A 21566-nucleotide genomic window follows, 5' to 3' on the forward strand; every position below is an offset into this window, starting at 1 on the left:
AGTCATGGACCCAAACTGTTAACAAGGCAGTGTGCAAGCTGTTGCTGGCTCCATAATGCTGTGGACTGTCTTTACATGGAACGGACTGCGTCCTCTCGTCCATCTGAACCGATCACTGAGTGTACATGGCTATTTGCAGACATTCATGGAAATCTTGTCCCCAAACAATGATGGAATTTTTATGGGTGACAATGCGCCATGTAACGAGGCCGCAAGTGTTCGTGATTGCTTTAAGAACACTCTGGAGAACTTGAGCGAATGAATTTGCCATCCAAATCGCCCGACGCGAATCCCATATGGGACATAATCGACGGATCAGTTCATGCACAAACTCCTGTACTGGCAACAGTTTCGCAATTTTGGCCGGCTATAGAGGCAGCATGGCTCAATATTCCTGCAGGGGACTTCCGATGAAGTATAGTCCATGCCACGTCGAGTTGCTGCATCATGCCGGGCAAAAGGAGTTCGGACACAACATTGGCTGGTACCCCATGACTCTTGCCACCTCAGTGTAGAATATTCCTATATTCATCACTTAAAGTTTCGTCCTGAAACTTTGTAAGTAGGCTCCGAAGCCAACACTTGTGTGTGTCTTCAAACATCTGCTAGTCGAGTTTCTTCAGCATGTCGGTGACGCTCTGTCATCTATCAAACAATTCTGTGACCATTCGTGGTGCCTTTCTTTGTATTCGTTCAACGGCCCTCGTAGTCTTATTTGATACGGGTCCCATGCACCACAGTAATATTAAGGAATGGATCACACGAGTGTTTTGTAAGCAGATAACTTCGACCTTGTTGCTCTAAAGATTCTCTTTTTTTCTTTTTTTTTTTTTTTTAAAGTGAAAACTATAGTGTTGCCCGCTTAGTTACGCTGTATACAATGTAACCTTTGAGATTATTCCTGTCAAAGGTTAATTTGCAGACTATATTTTGTAAATGCTTGACCTATGTCGGTCAATAGTACGTAAGTGTGATGATGGGGGTATTGTACGCCCAGTCTCACCCTACTTTAATTATTAGTTCTGATTTATGCTATTAACCTACGTGAGACACTTATACTTTGCCCACTATTAGATCATATCCTTAATTTATGTTCCCGTTCAAAAGGGAAGAATACAGCTCACGTTCATATTATTAGCTTTACCTTTGTTGGTCAATAGTATGTAAGTGTGTTGGCAGTGGCGTTGTATGTCCTGCCATTCTCTAAATATTAGCTCCTTATTTCTTGGTAGGCTGTGTGAGAATTCCACCACGTTCACAATAATACTTATCCTAAGTAGTTAATAGCCTTATAGGCAATATCCTAAACAGGTAACATCTGATACACTAGAGTGTGTATCCAAAAATTAGGGTGGCATAACCTATTTAAATGCATAGGGCGTCTTAAACCCACTACTAACTAATAATTAACCTTTCCCGTTAAGAGTTTTGTTCCACGTCACCCTTATGACTACATATAGCGGACGGTCTTACATATTATATTTATAGTTAGTGTATATTTGGTTAAGTTATTACAGGTTTCCTAAACACAGAGTTGACCAACTGTGCATAAAGTCATAAATGATGCCCTAAGCTTTACACACCCAGTCAATCATTAATGCGTAGTAATGTAGTGCCATAACATAACAACGTTAGTCAAATTTAACGTTAACATATTGGCGTATTACTCCATGTATAATGGAAATTGTTTTATTTCCACCTTCTCCTAACCCTGAGAAGTTCTCGCGTTACGGACATATAACCTTGTTCATCCCCCACGTGATATCATGCAGAACCATGCAACAAAGCGGTGATCATAGGTGGTTTTTAATCTAACAAGCTGAAGTTAACGTCTAAGTAAATTTCTCATCAGTTAATAAGGTCTCGGTTTACAGTTAACGCTCATCGGGATTCTGTCTACTTAGTGCCTTGTTCTCTCACAAATTTACGGTTTAACATCATAGGTATTTTCCCAGTACATAACAAAGACAGCCAACGGCAGGCACCTCTGACTTTCCGTGCGCGCAAGCACGTGATCCGCCGTCTTGCTCTGTACATATCCGCCGGCCACAGTCAATTCCAACGTAGCGTCCGCGGCTAACCGACCGCTTTCCATGAAGTGGGGGCGGGGCTGTTCCTCAGCCAAGTAACGTAGCTTGACATGATACCACGATACTTTAGCTTTATGTGTTTGACCGTGCCTTATTCTGGCATTTATTAGTTTATTTTATGCTTCTGAAGAAGGCTAGATTACCCTAGCTGAAACCTGGGTAAAGACCTGTAACATTTCGCAACTGAGGCGGATTTTTGACATAGTAAGCAATTTCCTTTATGGACAGATTTCATTTCCCTAGTATTCTAAGGACTAGAGTACCTCCTGCTTCATCTAGGACTACGCCTACGCGATCGTTCCATTTTTTGCTCCTACAGTCTGTTACACCCAAGTGTTTGCATGAACTAACCCATTGACTCACTGATATTGTACCCAAAGGGTACCATCATTCTGGTTGTTAAGTGAAGCGCACAATTCCAGACTTCTTAGCATTCAAAGGAAGTTGTCAGTTTTTGCACCGCTTTGAAATCTACCAATATCTGGCTGAATATTTGTGCAACATTTTTCAGACACTACTTCGTTGTAGAGAGTTGCAGCATCTGTGAGAAGCCTAAGATGACTATTAATATTGCCTGCATGATCATTAACATACAACGCCAAAAGGAAGGGTCTCAACACACTCCCATGAAGCACAGCTCAAGTTGCCCGGGTCTGTCTACGACTCTTACAATAATCCAAGATACCATGGCGCCCCTCCCAACCAACTCTGTCAAAATATTTACTATCAAAAAGAATATTGATCACAATTTATTTATTACAGTGACAGTTTTCGACCACTATTGTGGTCATCTTCAGACCTATGAGTCGTATACAAAGCTTTAATTAAAGGGCTACATACATTAAAGAAAATACATAAAGTTATTAAGCTATAAAACGATGAATTACCAATGAGTAAGAACCTCCTTCTGGTGGTAAATCACTACTGGAGAAACCAGTGCACATCTTACTATATATCATGGAGGCTCCTTCCACATCCGACGGAATGATATCATTACGAACCAATGCGATATAGGTCGAATAACAATGTGAAATTTCTTAGTTAAAAGAACATTGCCAAGAAAGGAAAATAAACACACACTAAACTTAGCTTGTTCAACAGCTATTGTCAATTAAGAAGCGTTAAAAATATTTAAACATGTAGGACAAATGAACTTGGTTTTGACAGTACATGGGTTGCCCTCTCAAGGCCTGTTAGTGAACCATTTGGAACCACTGGTTGCCATGGTGAAGTTGGACGGCGTTCCAAAGATGTGGCAGCAGGCAGTAGCAGTGGAAAGAAGCCAGCTGCCACATCTTTGGAACGGCGTCCAACTTCACCATGTGACGTAACATACTGTAACTCATCTGTTGGAAAAACAGTTGCTGGACTTATCTGTGGAAGATCGTTTTGTGAATTTAATTTGGTACATTACGTGAATTTAACTTGCGCCGCCACTTGAATGAAGCTACCACTTAATTACACTGGACATTGGCTTCAATATGATCAGTGAATAGACCTCAAGTCAGGAAAAATAATGAAATCTTGGTATACATTGATGACGTATTGATTAATTCTGGAGGAGAATCAGTTTCTGGGAAAACGCTCTTGAAATACACTAACAATCATACCCATGTGATCTAAGCTCTGTTAGAAAAGACTCAATAAGAAATGAATAATTCCGGGTGAATTATAAAACATCGGGAATGCGTTGTAGTGTATATTTACGCTTCTGATATTTAATAGGTTGCCCCAACCGCGTTATTAACAAAAAAAACCTCTACCTACTATGGAGTGTTAGAACTGAAATATTACTGATGAAATGCGTAGAAATGGATATATGACTAATACTGTCATTTGAATACCGGGAGTGCAACGGGAAAGGTATTACACGCGCACACATTCAGACTGGAGAATTAAGTTATTCAATAAATCAGCAAGGAAACAAGACCTAAATTGCGTCAGGGAGAGACTAGTCTCGATCGTCACGTATTGTAACACAAAATTATTTCGAAATTTATGCAGAATTTCAATTAAGAAACAAATAGTACCACCTACGTCCTGTGAAAAATTTCTTCCTAAGTTGGGACCCACTGTATGTCAGTAGTAACCACGTGGCTTTCTGCTACAAAGAAATACCTACTAAATACGAAAATCACGACAAGGAATGATCACGAAATGAAACTGTAATGCACGAGAATTTATTTAAGAAAGGAAAACTGGTTCGTAGATGAATATGGAATACTAAAATTACGATCTCGCAAACAAACACGCGGTGACGGCTATTCACCCAGTGGACAAAAAATCTGTCAGATTTCCACAAACGCAATTGCTCTTTTTTAATATGACTATAGAATGTTGAAACTACATGCACTGTTCAGACCAGATACCCGATTTATTAAGGAAACTCATCACACTCACAGATCCACGTAGCCTTATGTCCCTCAACTGCAAAGTTCTAGAGCACAAAGAAACACTGATACAGATTCAAAACTCGCGAAATCACTCTCAATTCCTACATATCCGAAGTATCCCAAACTCGACTATAATGTCTGAAACCTGCTACGAAATGAATTAGGGACTCAGTTAAGCTGTACTTTCATGTAAACAAAATTACAACAATAACGTCTAAAACAGTATGTTACCTCTCCGACGATTTCCAGGGGACTGAGGCTGCTCGCTACTCTCCCAGAGGAAAACCGGCGTACTGACAACACGTGCGTTCTACCTGTGCAGCCTCCAGCATAAAGCGACGGATCGTAGTTTGCAGGTCTTACCCAAAAAAGCTCTCCTTAGCGTTACGCGAAAATTAGCTAAACTGCCGCAATATTCAGAGAAAACTTACCCTGAGCCCATGACACAGATCGACACTGCTGCTGACAACCAGAGGCCAGAGGGATGGAACAAGGAAGAACATAATATGACAACACAAAGACATGACGATTGCTTTATCGTATTAAATTAAATTCGTAATAACGATGTAGCTAACGTGGAAAATAATTTAGATAGGAAATACAGTTCGGACGTGGCAATGTAGTACAGAAATATCACTATAGTTGGCAGATATATCACGCAACTGATCATCTTTCTCGTAGTTTGAATTTATAGTAGGGCCGACACATAAGCGATGTTGTTATAAGACGTATAAGTGGAGCTCAACCCTGAAAGACAATGAAGTGACTTTATAGAGACATCCACATCTACTGAAGCGAAACAAGCGCTGTATCGTGTGTGAGATACAGAGGCGAGCGATTGTGCCATGACTTACCCCAGTTCAGTGATAGTAGCCCCACGTCACCTTAACGCGTCCGCGTGTAGCGCACATGTATTAATTACACCATAATTAAATATAAAATTAAAAGTCAAAATTTTATATTCACACTTTGTCAACGTATATTTTATTGTAATAATGTTTTAAATATCAAGTGTTAAAGTAAATAAATTAATAGGTTTCGTAAAAAAAAATTTTAAGAAAAAAACCAGTGGCGCTAAATAACAAAGCTAGAAAGGCAGAATTTGGTCAGAATGTACCTATGAAAGTCAAAAATAAGTGGTGCAAATTTCAAAACAAAAAATTAAAATTACAACCGAAATCCACGTTTTTAAGAAAAATTGAAGGCGCTAAATATTGGACTTAAAAATGTAAAGATTTCTAAGATGCTTCAGGCTAACCTAAAAATAATAACCAAGAGACCACGTTAAGCTACCTCTTATAGCTTCTGAGTAATTTAAGAAAAGCCAAATTTGTAACTAAAATATACCCATTTGTAGTAGGTTAAGGACTTGTAATTTTAATGATAGAAAATTTTGGTTACAGCACATGATAAAACCTACCAAATAATAGAGCTATGACAAATTTTAGAATTGTAGTATTAATAACAGCCAATACAATTTCCAGTAAAGTTATAGTTCAGAAGTAACCATCTACCGTTAGTTCCACTATAAAAGTTCTAGAAGGCAAAGTTCTTAATCAAGCAAGCAGAAACTTTTTCTGTGATTTCCACCAACTTACCTGAATGCAGGTAAAAATTAAGAAGATTCTAAATTAATTCATAATTTTTGTTATTAAATATTATGTGTCTGACCGAGCGAGGTGGCGCAGTGGTTAAACACTGGACTCGCATTCGGGAGGACGACGGTTCACTCCCGCGTCCTGCCATCCTGATTTAGGTTTTCCGTGATTTCCCTAAATCGCTCCAGGCAAATGCCGGGATGGTTCCTTTGAAAGGGCACGGCTGACTTCCTTCCCCGTCCTTCCCTAATCTGATGAGACCGATGACCTCGCTGTCTGGCCTTCTTCCCCCAAACAACCCAACCCATTATGTGTCTGAGAAAGCGGTCGTTCAGAGGCTGCTGCCGTGTACGTAAGGCAAATAACAACACATGTTCCCTCGGCCGTCCGCTGCGGCACATATGTAAATACAGCCCGAGAGGCAGGAAGTAGGTTCACTTCGCACTCAGCCACTGTAAGATCCTCGCCTGTTAAGCGTTGGATTGCGCTCTGCCTCGGATGACGTCAGACACAGACTGTGACAAAAGGCATATTTTCCGCAGTAAATGACAGAGAACTCGCGAGAACTGTACAGCGCCCTGAATCGCTTAGATTTCGCTAAAGTGATTGTTGGTGTGCCATCCGAGATAATTACAAATCCGTGTGGCAAGCATTTGTTTTGAACATTTATTTGAGCATTTCTGACAGGAAATCACGAATCCAGTTGCACAGATGAGGCGATATTCCATAGGCAAGCAGTTTGGTTAGAAGACGCTTGTGAGGAACGGTGTCGAAAGCCTTCTGGAAATCTAAAACTATGGAATCAATTTGACATCGCCTGTCGATAGCACTCATTACTTCATGAGTATAAAGAGCTAGTTGTGTTTCAAAAGAACGATATTTTCTGAAACCGTGTTGACTGTGTGTCAATAAATCGTTTTCTTCCAGGGAATTCAATATGTTCGAAAACAGTAGAAGTTCCAAAAACCCACTGCAAATCGATGTTAGTGATATGGACCTGTAATTCAGCGGATTACTCCTATTTCCCTTTTGGGTATTGGTGTGACTTGAGCAATTTTCCAGTCTTTAGGTACGTATCTTACTTTGACCGAGCGGTTGCATATAATTGCTAAATATGGAGCTGTTATCAGCATACTCAGAAAGTAACCTGACTGGTATACAATCTGGACTGGAGGCCTTGCATTTACTATGTGACTTAAGCTGCTTTGCTACACCGAGGGTATCTGCTTTTATGTTTCTCATCTTGGCAGTTGTTCGCTTCAATACCTGCGTGAAACAGAAGAAGCCTAATATACTGAAATGATTAAGCCAAAGGGGAAAAGTTAGTTTGGCGCCGTCTTAAAGTCCTGGCCAGGCCACAGTGTCGGCAGAAACTTAACGTGAACGGATTTGCTGTTCACAGATGACACGAAAAACATATCTGCGGTGTAAAGACGACAGGGTTTGCTACTGCACACATATTTGACAAATTTATCTACAGTTATGCAAAATACGTACAATTAAGTAACAACTGTTGTGCAGGTAAAGTATGTTACAAACTATTACAGCAGTAAAATGAAACACATTGAAATTGGTAAACGAGACTTTCTTTTAATTTATTGAAAAGTAATGGCTGCGGACGATTGATGCTGAAAAGCCATGGGGGTTATTTTAGATAACAGTAATAATGTACTCATAATCAGGTTAAAAGAGCTAAAAAGATTTCGTAATAAAATTCAGAAAATTATAAAAAGTATCAGAACGAACATAACGTAAGATTTCAATAAGTAATCAGAGACCCACGCTGGCGTAGCCGTCCTATTGCGGTATAGGTGACTGCGAAACGTCCCCTTACAAGAATTATGAATGACAGTGCTGGAAAAATTCTTTGATACAGAATCAGCTGAGTAAAACTCAGCGTACTCAGACAGTTTTCTCTTTACTTATTCTGATCATCACTAAACTGACACACAATATTTTTTTTAGCGCAACGCAGTCTGACTTTCCATAATCCCTACAAAAGAATGGCCCTGACTAACAATAACCTGTACCTTTCATGAAACACTTACCTCACAAAAATCTTCGTTACTCGAACTACTGCAATACAGCGAGCGCCAATACTGCCAGCTAAATAAAAGATTCTAACTACTGAAGGCACTAACTACGGATAGGCATAGTTAGCAAATGAAAAATTTGGATAGAGAATAAACAATGTATTTCCCTTAATAGTGTTCAAAAGTCATCATATGGGCTGTGCGTTCTTTCCATATACGGGTCCTCCGACGTCCAAGATCGCAAGAATTCTCAAAAAACATTAAGTGAAGACCGTTCTCCGCGCAGCAGGAAAAATCAAAGACCTTCTCGGTTCAACCAAGGATCCACTAGGTCTGATGGCACCAGATGTGTACAAGATCGGATGCGAATGTGGGATGCAGTATACAGGACAGACGCAGCGTTGTATCTCACAGCGCTGCAGTGAACACATTAGGCATGTATGCTTGGGTCAGACCAACAAATCTGCTGTGGCGGAACATAGTATCAACGAGAAGCACACCTTCGATTTCGAGGACACAAAGAAAATATGCAGTACAAACGGATTTTGGGACTCAGCAATCAAAGAGTCCATAGAAATACGATTACACGACAACCTAATCAACCGCGACAGTGGCTACCATCTCAGCACAGCCTGGGAGCCTGCAATCAGGAAAATCAGAGAAGAACGTTCCGTTCCACCAAGGGCAGCGGACGGAGAAGACAGAGACGGACGCCGAGACTCGAACCCCACGCACGCCCCCCGCCCCCCCCCCCCCCCCCCCCCCCATCGCCATCGGCCGATCCAGGCGCATCGGGCGATTCCGCGGGCGCGTGATTGGCCGGCCGCGGGAAGCGGAGAGCAGTCCAGGAGAGATATAAGCCCGCGACCGACGATATCCCGACACTTCGCCTGAAGACGATGGAGACGCATTCCATCGAAACGTTGCTACGAGACGACAATGCTACTCGGCTGACAACCCGTGAAGACTTCATATATGAAATTCGCCGAGAAAGCCTGCACTCGCATTTGTGGATGATGTTATTCCGAAAGTCAGGTGGCATATCGCCAGTCTCATACTCACCAAAGTGAATAATCTTTTTGTTGCCACTTCCCCAATTATTTTGAAATTCCGAGGAAGGTTATTTATCCCTTCTATCTTAATCGATTTTAAGTCTTCTACAGCTCTCTTACATTCTGATTCTAATACTGGCTCCTCTATCTTTTTGCTCTCGACTTCTCTTTCTTATTCTATCACTTTGTCAGTTAAGTCCTCCCCCCCCCCCCCTCCATAGAGTAATGTGCTCTTTATACCTATCCAAACTTCCCTTGCGTTTAACAGTGAAATTCCCATTGCACTCTTAATGCTACCGCCCTCCCATTTAATTTCACTAAGCCTATTTTCACTTTTCTGTACACTAACTTGGAAGTATCATTCCTTTTTCGATTTTTCCACATTTTTATATGGTCATTTTGCCTTACTTCCCTCCACTCCCTGTTTATTTCATTTCTAAGTGACCTGTAGTTCCGTATTTCTGAATTTTCCGGGACATTTTTGTACTTCCTTCTTTCGTCGATCAACTTTACCTGTGGTTCTCTGCAGTTACCTTCCTTGTACCTATGTTTTTTCTTTCTAACTAGAGTCATTGGCCTTTTTAGAGGTGTCCATTCGCACTTAACTAAATTGCCTGCTGAGCAATTGGTTATCACAGTATCTATGACCTCAGATAACTTCAAGTGTGTCTCTTCAGTCTTTGGTACTTCTGTATCCCACTGCTTTGTGCATTAATTTTTCCTTACCAGTCCCTTAAAGTTTAGCCTACTATTCAGCATTACTAGATTGTGATCTTAGTCTATATCTGCTCCTGGGTATGCCTTACAATCCAATATCTGATATCGGAATGTCTGCCTGACCACGATATAATCTGACTGAAATCTTCCTTTACCTCACAGCCTTTTCCAGCTATACCTTCTCCTCTTCTGATTCTTGAACAGAGTAGTCCCTATTACCGTCTGATATTTATTGCAGGACTCAGTTAGTCTTTCTACTCCCTCATTCCTACTACCAAGCCCATACTCTCCCGTAATCCTTTCTTCTACTCCTTCTCCTACAACTGCGTTCCACTCCCCCATGACTATTACATTTTCGAATCCCTTTATGTACTTAATTACCCTTTCACTATGGTCATACACTTTTCGTCTTCCATTTGGGACGTCAGCTTATGTACGTGAACTATTGTTGACGGTGTTGGGTTGCTGTTGATTCTGATGAGAATAGTCCCACCACTGGACTGTTCACAGTCAGTCACTCTCTGCCCTCCCTTCCTATTCATAACGAATCCTAATCCCATTATACCGCTGTCTGCTTTCAGCTTCAATTCACTTAGCCCCACTAATCTAGACCGGACGTTAGCTTTTCCCTTTTCTGGTTTTCCAACTTCCTTACGAAGTTCAGACTTCAGACATTCTAACGTTATCGTTTCGTTGGTTCTTCAATCTTTTTCCCATGGTTGCCTCTTCTTTAGAAGTTCCCTCCAAAAGATCCTAATGGGGGACTGGTCCGGAATCTTTTGCCAATGGAGAGCTCATCGTATCCTGTAGATACATACAATGTGTCTTAAATTCATTGGTTTCCATTGCTTTCTGCATCCTCATTGTGTTGATCGTCATGATTCTTACACCCCTTAGGTGTAGTTTCCCACCCCAAGGGCAAGAGGGGGCTCTAAACCTTGTCCACTCTTCCGTCGTCCTTGAAAAGGCTGTTGGTAGTAAGAGGGTGACTTGTTATGCCGGAAGTCTTGGATCACTATTGCTAAAGATTTTTACACAAAATTTAAGCGGCGACAGGGTAAGAATCCCGAACCGAGAACATTTTGATTACCAGTTACAAACACTTTTTTTTTTCGAGGGAACCTTCCTGGTGCCCAAAGGGAGGAGTGGGGGCAACGTTGGGCAGGGCTCGCAAGCCAAAGCCTGGCCACCACGCCCCGTTCCCTCCCGCAGGAACCAAGGAAAGTGTAGGGAACGTGAAGTAAAGGTACAAAGTACACCAATGATTTTTGTGTGTGTGTGTGTGTGTGTGTGTGTGTGTGTGTGTGTTTGGTTTGGTAATACTATGGAGCGTAGCAGGAAACCGACGTAGTGAGAAGTAGGGAGCGGCAAGTCGCCTCACTCGGTGGGACTATCAACACACAGATTTTTTGAGGAGAAGATTCGAGCGACCAGAGGATAACCGGTACTAAGAGTGGAAAAGGTGTGGATCAACTCCACATTACAGTAACACCCCCAACTCTCCGATGGGTTAAGAGAGACACTACAAAAGAAAACTGGAGAAAAATTCTCTGCATTTGGGGATTGCAGACAACTGTGTAATATCGTTCATTAAGCAAGTGCGAAAAATCAAGGACATTTTTATCGTCGTCATCTAACAAGTAGTGACCTGCACTTTCAACGTCTGGGTAGAGTTGAAGTAGACGCAAACGATTAATGCCTCCCACTGACCCAGGAAAAGAGGCAGGACCGCCTCAGAGAAGAAAGCAGAACGTTCGCAGCGGCAACCTGAACCAGGTGGCGCGCAGACGTTGATGATCCAGACGCCACTAAACGTAATGCATCACCTTTAGACCACACGTACGTAATACATCAAATTTCTCCGATTCCACCTTCATCATAATTTCGTGCGATGTACTGGGACCAGAAAAAATATGGAAACAAGGGAGAATTGCACACTTGAATATAAATGCAGATGCTAGCCAATCTTGCACGTTGTGCTGTTGTATTTGACCATGATTCGCAACCTGTACAGTATCCTCAGTACGTTGCAAGTATCTATCGTGACCACAACAGTGTTCCGTGTGGTTGTGAGAGCATTGCGTCACAGCTAAGTAATCCTGAACGTGGGCAAATTGTTGTCCTCGTACAGTGGATGCTTCCGTAAGAAAGGTAGCCGATGTGTTTGGCACCTAAAGGGTGAAAGTGCCGAAGAATTATACCGCGTCTGAGGAAAACGGAAAATAAATAAAGTCGAATGTGTATGTTGAGTGATCGCGACAGATCATCGAAGAGGTTGTAATGAAATATAAGAGGTCAGCTGCAAAAGTCAGCGCAGAACCGAATGTCGCACTCACGGGTCTTGAAAGCACAAAAACAAAATGAAGGGAGGTCATAACCAGGTAGTTGTGGGCGAGCTGAAATTCCAAAACCACTTATCACTGATGTAAATGCCTGTGACAGGAAAACATGGCCCGAAGCCATAAAACGTGGACCATAGATCAATGGAAGAAACATTTGGTCGGATTAATCTTGTTTCACACTGTTTCCAACTTCTGACAGTGTTTACGTCCCATTACTGAAACATGGCGCCCCCCTTCCCCCCGCCCTCCCCCATTAACCATTTGGGCTGTCATATCGGCATATTCCATGTGACCCAACTCTGCAACGTCGCGATACTGTGAATGGATTTGTGACCATTTCGGCAGCTCACGTTCATCCCATGGTACACTGTTTCTTCCCCAAGGTTGGTGCTTTGTTCGAAGACTACAGAACTCTTGTTCACAGAGCTCGCATCGTCCAGAAATAGGCTTTGTGAGTGTAAGGGTGGACTGTCGCATCTCTCCTGGGCACCACATTCATCAGACCTGGAAATTATTGAATCTTTGTAGCCTACTTTGTAGCGACGGGTGCGTTATCGGTACTCACCTCCATCACTGTTACCTGAATTTGCCAATATTTTGCAGGAAAAGTGCTACAATATTCCCTTTAACATCACTGTGACCATTGTGAGACGACTGGAAGCTGTTATGAATACCAAAGGGTTTCCTAGATCGTATTAATCATGAAAATGTGTTGTGTTTTCGGAGTTTCCATATTCTTCTACAACCCCTGTTCGTGTAAGGTAGTAATTCGTTGCCAGACCCTTGTTACAACCTACGCTGCCCGGATGTTAACATGATGTCCTCTGTCTCTCTTGCAGCATCTCTCACCTTAGCTGGGTAAGCGTCTCCATGACGCTCTCGCCTTTAGTGAAGAAACGCTGCCTCTTCTTCCGATCTTCATTTCTGTTATTAAAATCACTAGTCTTTCGAATGATATCATGTGGTATAACCTTTCTTACTTTGTCGTGCTAATCTTGTCACCTCTAACTACTACGATAAATAACTACTGCGACAAATAATCCCTTTTTCGTATTGTAACCGTTCTCTGCCATGCCATTTTCCATTCTGCTGCTTCCTCCAGCGTCATCCTAACAATTCCTAGATGGATTAGCAAATTCTCCACTAAGCTACCCTTTTTTCTGGTAAAGATCTTCCAGAGATCTCTTTCCTTGTCTGTCCCTTCTGTTATTTCTCTATTTCCTACTTCGGCCTGCCCGCTTAGCTTAGAACGTTCCACTATAACGCCAAGTGGTTCCATTTCCTCATCATCATCATCCACATTTCCGCTTCTCACGCTTCAGTCTTACGTAGTTCCGTGCTTCAGGTATTCGCTTTCAGAAACTCGTTCCTCGTGTCAATACCATTATCAGATACCAGTAGAGCTCTTTCATTGAAGAAAGCTTTCTTCTCTGTGCCATCCTACTCCTGAAATCTTCCTTGCATTGAAACTTCCTGTCAGATTAAAACTGTGTGCCGGACCGAGACTCGAACTCGGGACCTTTGCCTTTCGCGGGCAAGTGCTCTACCAACTGAGCTACCCAAGCACGACTCACGCCCCGTCCTCACAGCTTTACTTCTGCCAGTACCTCGTCCCCTACCTTCCAAACTTAACAGAAGCTCTCCTGTGAACCAAGCAGAACTAGCACTCCTGAAAGAAAGGATATTGTGGAGACATGGCTTAGCCACAGCCTACGGGATGTTTCCAGAATGAAATTTTCACTCTGCAGCGGAGTGTGCGCTCATATGAAACTTCCTGGCAGATTAAAACTGTGTGCCGGACCGAGACTCGAACCACAATGGAGGGGTATCTGTTGAGAGGCCAGACAAACGTGTGGTTCCTGAACAGGGCAGCAGCCTTTTCAGTAGTTGCAGGGGCAACAATCTGGATGATTGACTGATATGGCCTTGTAACACTAACCAAAACGGCCTTGCTGTGCTGGTACTGTGAACGGCTGAAAACAAGGGGAAACTACAGCTGTTATTTCCCCTGAGGGCATGCAGCTTTACTGTATGGTTAAATGATGATGGCGTCCTCTTGGGTAAAATATTCTGGAGGTAAAATAGTCCACCATTCGGATCTTCGGCGGGGACTACTCAGGAGGACGTCGTTACCAGGAGACAGAAAACTGGCGTTCTACGGGTCGGAGTGTGGAATGGCAGATCCCTTAATCAGGCAGGTAGGTTAGAAAATTTAGAAAGGGAAATGGATAGGTTAAAGTTAGATATACTGGGAATTAGTGAAGTTCTGTCGTAAGAGGATCAAGACTTCTGGTCAGGTGAATACAGGGTTATAAATACAAAATCAAATAGGGGTAATAATGAATTAAAAAAAATAGGAATGCGGGTAAGCTACTACAAACAGCACGTTGAACGCATTATTGAGGCCAAGATAGATACGAAGCCCTCAGCTACCACAGTTCTACAAGTTTATATGCCAAGTAGCTCCGCAGATGACGAAGAGATAGATGAAATGTATGGTGGGATAAAAGAAATTATTCAGAGAGTGAAGGGAGACGAAAATTTAATAGTTACGGGTAACTGGAATTCGAGAGTGGGAAAAGGAAGAGAAGGAAACGTAGTAGGTGTATATGGAATGGGGGTAAGGAATGAAAGAGGAAGCTGCCTGGTAGAATTTTGCACAGAACATAACTTAATCATAGCTAACACTTGGTTCAAGATTCATGAAAGAAGGTTGTATACATGGAAGAAGCCTGGAGATACTAGAAGGTGTCAGATTATATAATGATAAGACAGAGATTTAGGAACAAGATTTTAAATTGAAAGATATTTCCAGGGGCAGATGTGGACTCTGACCACAATGTATTGGCTATGAACTGTAGATTAAAACTGAAGAAACTGCAAAAATGTGGGAATTTAAGGAGATGGGACCTGGATATATTGAGGGAACCAGAGGTATAGAGATTCAGGGAAAGCATTAGGGAACGATTAACAAGAATGAGAGAAAAAAACACAGTAGAAGAAGAGTGGGTAGCTTTGAAAGATGAAACAGTGAAAGCAGTAGAGGATCAAGTAGGTAAAAAGATGAGGGCTAATAGAAATCCTAGGGTAACAGAAGAGATACTGAATTTAATTGATGAAAGGAGAAAATACAAAAATGCAGTAAGTAAATGACGCAGGAAAAAAAGGTAATACAAACGTCCTAAAAATTTTATCGACAGGAAGTGCAAAATGGCTAAGCAGGGATGGCTGGAGGACAAACGGAAGGATGTAGAGGTGTATATCACTAGGGGTAAGATAGATATTGCCTACAGGAAAATTAAAGAGAACCGCTTGTATGAATATCAAGAGCTCAGATGGAAACACAGTTCTACGCAAAGAAGAGCAAGCAGAATGGTGGAAGGAGTATATAGAGGGTCTATACAAGGGCGATGTTCTTAAGGACAATATTATGGAAATGGAAGAGGAGATAGATGAAGATGAAATGGGAGATATGATACTGCGTGTTGAGTTTGACAAAGCACTGAAAGACCTGAGTCAAAACAAGGCCCCGGGAGTAGATAACATTCCATTAGAACTACTGATGGCCTTGGGAGAGCCAGCCATGACAAAACTCTACCATCTGGTGAGCAAGATGTATCAGACAGGCGAAATACCATCAGACTTCAGGAGAATATAATAATTCCAATCCCAAAGAAAGCAGCTGTTGACAGATGTGAAAATTACCGAACTATCAGTTTAATAATCCATGGCTGCAAAATACAAACAAGAATTCGTTACAGACGAATGGAAAAACTGGTAGAATCCGACCTCAGGGAAGATCAGTTTGGATTCCATAGAAATGTTGGAACACGTGAGGCATTACTGACCATACGACTTATCTTAGAAGAAAGATTAAGGAAAGGCAAACCTACGTATCCAGCATTTGTAGAATTAGAGAAAGTTTTTGACAATGTTGACTGGAATACTCTCTTTCAAATTCTGAAGGTGCAGGGGTAAAATACAAGGAGCGATAGGCTATTTACTATTTGTACAGAAACCAGATGGCAGTTGTAACAGTCAAGGGGCATGAAAGGGAAGCAGTGGTTGGGAAGGGAGTGAGACATGGTTGTAGCCTATCCCCAATGTTATTCAATCTGTATATTGAGCAAGCAGTAAAGGAAACAAAATAAAAATTCGGAGTAGGTATTAAAATCCATGGAGAAGAAATAAAGACTTTGAGGTTCGCAGATGACATTGTAATTCTGTCAGAGACAGCAAAGGACCTGGAAGAGCAGCTGAATGGAATGGATGGTGTCTTGAAAGGAGGATATAAGATGAACATCAACAAAAACAAAAAGAGAATAATGGAATGTAGCCGAATTAAGTCGGATGATGCTGAGGGAATTAGAATAGGAAATGAGACACTTAAAATAGTAAAGGAATTTTGCTATTTGGGGAGCAAAATAACTGATGATTGTCGAAGTAGAAAGGATATAAAATGTAGCCTGGCAATGGCAAGGAAAGTTTCTGAAGAAGAGAAATTTGTTAACATTGAGTGTAGATAAGTGTCATGAAGTCGTTTCTGAAAGTATTTGTATGGAGTGTAGCCATGTATGGAAGTGAAACATCGACGATAAATAGTTTGGACAAGAAGAGAATAGAAGCTTTCGAAATGTGGTGCTGTAGAAGAATGCTGAAGATTAGCTGGGTAGATCACATAACTAATGAGGAGGTGTTGAATAGAATTGGGGAGAAGAGGAGTTTGTGGCACAACTTGACAAGAAGAAGGGACCGGTTGATAGGACATGTTCTGAGGTATCAAGGGATCACAAATTTAGCACTGAAGGGCAGTAGAGGGAGACCAAGAGATGAATACACTAAACAGATCCAGAAGGATGTAGATTGCAGTAGGTACTGGGAGATGAAGAAGCTTGCACAGGATAGAGTAGCATGGAGATCTGCATCAAACCAGTCTCTGGACTGAAGATCGCAACAACAACATAATTATTAATGAAACAAGACACAAATTAACTGGTCCATGCCCATGTAAATTACTTAACTGAATGTATGAATTTTACGAAGCAGTGGCGAAGTTTTGTGATAGGTGACGTAGCAGCTTGCTGTACTCAAGGCTCTTGATGAACGAATGCTGTATAAAATCTCTTCTTGGCGTCGGATTTTCAACATATTAGAGCCATTCCATTATGCCGTGAATATCAAATAATAGCCAGATCCACATCCGAGGCAAATCCCTTATAATGTAGCTTCCAACTGCCTCTCTTAACACTGTCGAAGATTACCATGCTCAGCTAGTCACATACAGTGTGTCGTTGACACAAAGGAACCGCTGAGTTTGCCATGTCACATCCGTTGCAGAGGGACTTCCCTACAGAGTTTACATGTTACAAATACAATTGCCCCAAGCATGAACCAGCTTTTAACAAACATATTCTTTTAGATAAACATATTCATTTCATAATAATTTAAAATTTGAACATATTCTTTTGCGTTTTTCATATATACATTACAAAACTCTAATTTTCTTGCCATACGTCAAGGAGTTCATACAACACAGAATACACACTTCATAAATTGCAGATACACAGTTACATAAAATAAACTACTCCTAATCGATATAAGTGTTACAAGTTGTGCAACTGGATTCGTGATTTCCTGTCAGAAAGGTCACTTTTCGTAATAATATGCGGAAAGTTATGGAGTAATACAGAAGTAATACCCACCGTTTCCCAAGAAAATGTTATGGCTCTCTATTGTTCCTGATCTACAATAACGACATGGGAGTCAATCTGAGTAGCCCTCTTTGATTGTTTGCAGATGGTGCTGTCATTTACCCTCTTGTAAAGACATCAGATGAACAAAACGAATTGCAAAATCATTTAGATAAGATATCCGTATGGTGTGAAAATTGGCAATTGACTCTGAATGAAGAAAAGAGTGAAGTTATTCACATGAGCACTAAAAGAAATCTGATAAATTTCGATTATGCGATAAGTCACACAAACCTGAAGGCTGTAAATTCAACTAAATGCTTACGGTTTACAGTTACAAAGAACCTAAAGTACAACGATCACATCGATAATGTTGTGGGTAGAGCAAAGCAAAGGCTGTGATTCATTGGCAGATCACTTAAAAGGTACAACAGGTCTATTAAAGAGACTGCTTACACCATGTTTGTCTACTCTGTTCTGGAGTATTGCTGTGCGGTGTGGGGTCCACATCAGGTGGGACTGGTGGGTGACATCAAAAGAATTCAGAGAAGGGTAGCTCGTTTAGTATTATTGCGAAAGTATTGCTGAGCGGTGTGGGGTCCACATCAGGTGGGTCTGATGGATGACATCAAAAGAATTCAGAGAAGGCCAGCTCGTTTAGTATTATCGCGAAAGTATTGCTGAGCAGTGTGCGGTCCACATCAGGTGGGACTGATGGATGACATCAAAAAAGTACAGAGAAGGGCAGCTCGTTTTGTATTAACGCGAATCAGGGGAGATAGTGTCACAGAAATGATATGCGAATTAGATTGGCAATCATTAAAACAATGGCGTTTTTGTTGTGACAGGAGTTTCTCATGCAATTTCAATCACCAGTTTTCTCCTCCAATTGTAAAAACATTCTGTTGGCACCCACCTACATAGGGAGAAATGATCATCGCCATAAAATAAGAGAAATCACGGCTCTCACAGAAAAATTTAAGTGCTCGTTTGTCCCGCACGCCATTCGATAGTGGAACGGTAGAGAGACAGCTTGAAGGTGGTTCATTGAACCCTCTGCCAGGCACTTAATTGTGAATAGCAGAGTAATGACGCAGATGTAGATGTAGGTGTGGATGTATGGAGCAGTAGCCATTCAATATTTACAATTCCTGTCTCTCTAATCGGTTTGCTAAGTCTTAAACCTTCTCTGTACAAGCAGGAAAGCAAAAGGAGATGGGGCGGGGTGGGGAGGGGGGGAGGGGAGGGGGGAGGGCGGGGCGTAGGGTTGCAACTCCCCCTGCTAGAAAAAGAACTGTAGAGTCCAGCCATACATGGAAGAAATCTTATGAGAGACATATGTACGCATGGTACTGGTTGAGATGATGTGTGTCCATGCGTTAACCAGAAACACAACATGCAATGCTTGTTTAATTTTGCTGTATCTGAGTGATGATTAAAAACATATTTTTCATTTGTGATTGTTTTAACTCTTTTGTAACCAAATAACTTCATTATTTTGATGTATAATGGAATATTAGCAGCCAGAGACAGGAAAGTAATTGTTTGTGACTTAGAAGCACAGAACTGATTTGCATAATTGAATAAGGATATTTATTTTCGTAATAAGTGATAGAAACTGATTTAATGAAGTTGTTGCTGTCGCTTGAAGGACACTGGGCATTCTGCCTCAAAAACTGCAGACTCAGCTCTTCTGGTGTCAGCATTCCAGAAACTGTGCTTTCTGTGTCAGACTACAGCTGAGGCAATTGTTATCTTCAGGGTCATCGACCTCCCCCTATCCCCTCCCCATCCCCACTTCTACCCTTCCTCCCCAGTTTGCTTTCGTCCAGTTGCATGTCAACATCATTGGTGCTGTCAGCCAATAGCCCTGAAACCCCACTCCTCTCAGTCAATGTGCTCTCAGCCAGTAGGAATCATGTTCCCCATCTCCTCCTATTTTATTATAAAAATCTAGTTCCCTCTCATTCTAAATACGAATGGTATACTAAAAGGATCACAATGAAGCACCTTCAACAAGGACCAGCCACTGTCTCTGGCCAGAATAAAAGGATGAAGAAGACTGCTAGGTTTGAAAGTGAGTATTTGTCCATCAGTTATTAATAATAATATTAATATTGTTATTATCCATTTATTAATACATTAGTTTATCTTTCTATTTTTGTTATTTTTTTTACAGTGCCTGAGGCAGTACAAGCAGAACTGCAGGAGCAGGACACAGGGTGTTCGACATACTCTACCTTCACCACCAGCAACAAGGTAGCAGCAACCCACAGGTGCTGCTCCCAATGCATCGGACTTAGTACTGCTATCCCAGCAGCCGCCAGCAGAACTGAATCAACTCGCAGAGCCTCGGTAAGTGCCGATAGAATATCGCTTTTCACCAATATGTATAATTTGATTGCTAGTGCGTCCAGATGCGTGAATGTTGGCCTAGCACTCAGTGGTCTACATGGCACTATTCGTGGCACCAAAAGGACTATCTGTGCAGCGTGAAGAAGTAAATACAGCAGGGGATGTCAATAGAGTATGACCTATTCAGATACATGTTAACATTATGTTTGGGAGGATGATTTCAACGGTCGACATGTATGGAGAACTTGTACTTGAATTAACTTCAGGGTACACATGCATTGACATAAAACATTCCAGTATTTTGAGTTTGAATGAACTGGGTACATTGTGCATTAATAATCGCTACAGACAGACTGAGTCACTGACATCCTTATGTCAGAGGTGTGTACTACTACTTTGTGTGCTATTTGCATGAGAATAGTGTAAATACAAAGCAGTTAAAACATTGTGTATTCACCCTGTGTGAAGTGTACAAATGTCCATAGAAGCTCAATTCATGGACAGCATACCTATGTATCTTGTTATATCTATAGGTTTGAATGCTATACAGACCGAATTTAAGGTGTGTAGAAGACAATTATTATCTAAATATTGCAGACCACAATGATGATATTGCTAACATTTGTAAATAAAACAAAATATTCGTTGCAAAATTGTTCTTAATTGCATTGTCCCCATCCTATGTGTCAGATTCTTTCTGGTGCTCTGGAAAGCAATGCACACAAACTGTTGGTACTTATCAAGAGTGAGTGCTCATGCACCTGCTGCCACCTCCAATGCAGTCAGTATTCAAGTGTAAAGAAGAAGGCATATCCACTTTGGCTTATTGAGTTAGTTGTTTGATTCCTTAACAGAAATAGTTTCCAACCAGTTTCCTAATATGTGATGACTACATATATTATTATTTTCAATAAAAAATAATGCATGGAGGAAAAAATCATTTTCTTTAGTTTCCTCTTCCTTCTTATAACCGTCTAGTTCAGACTAATAGGAAGAGGGTCTTAAATGTGACATCATGCATCCACATCGTAATATTTTTAGTAGGATTCATACTTACATAGAAAGATGGGCATCACTCTAAAACACTTCATGTAGCCAGTTATATTTGTGTGAAATATCAAATATAAAGGTAAAAGCTTTGTAGGATACATAGACCAGTCAATAGCATTTTCACTATGATGTCTTTCAGTAAGTTTCCTACAAATGTCTAAAAGTACTTTATGCATGTTTCTGGATTTATGCCAGTCAAAAATGTTATAAGCACTAATACAATCCCCTTCTTCTTTATTGTCAAAA

The sequence above is a fragment of the Schistocerca serialis genome, chromosome 4, assembly GCF_023864345.2.
Source record: "Schistocerca serialis cubense isolate TAMUIC-IGC-003099 chromosome 4, iqSchSeri2.2, whole genome shotgun sequence".
Classification (NCBI taxonomy): Eukaryota; Metazoa; Arthropoda; class Insecta; order Orthoptera; family Acrididae; genus Schistocerca; species Schistocerca serialis.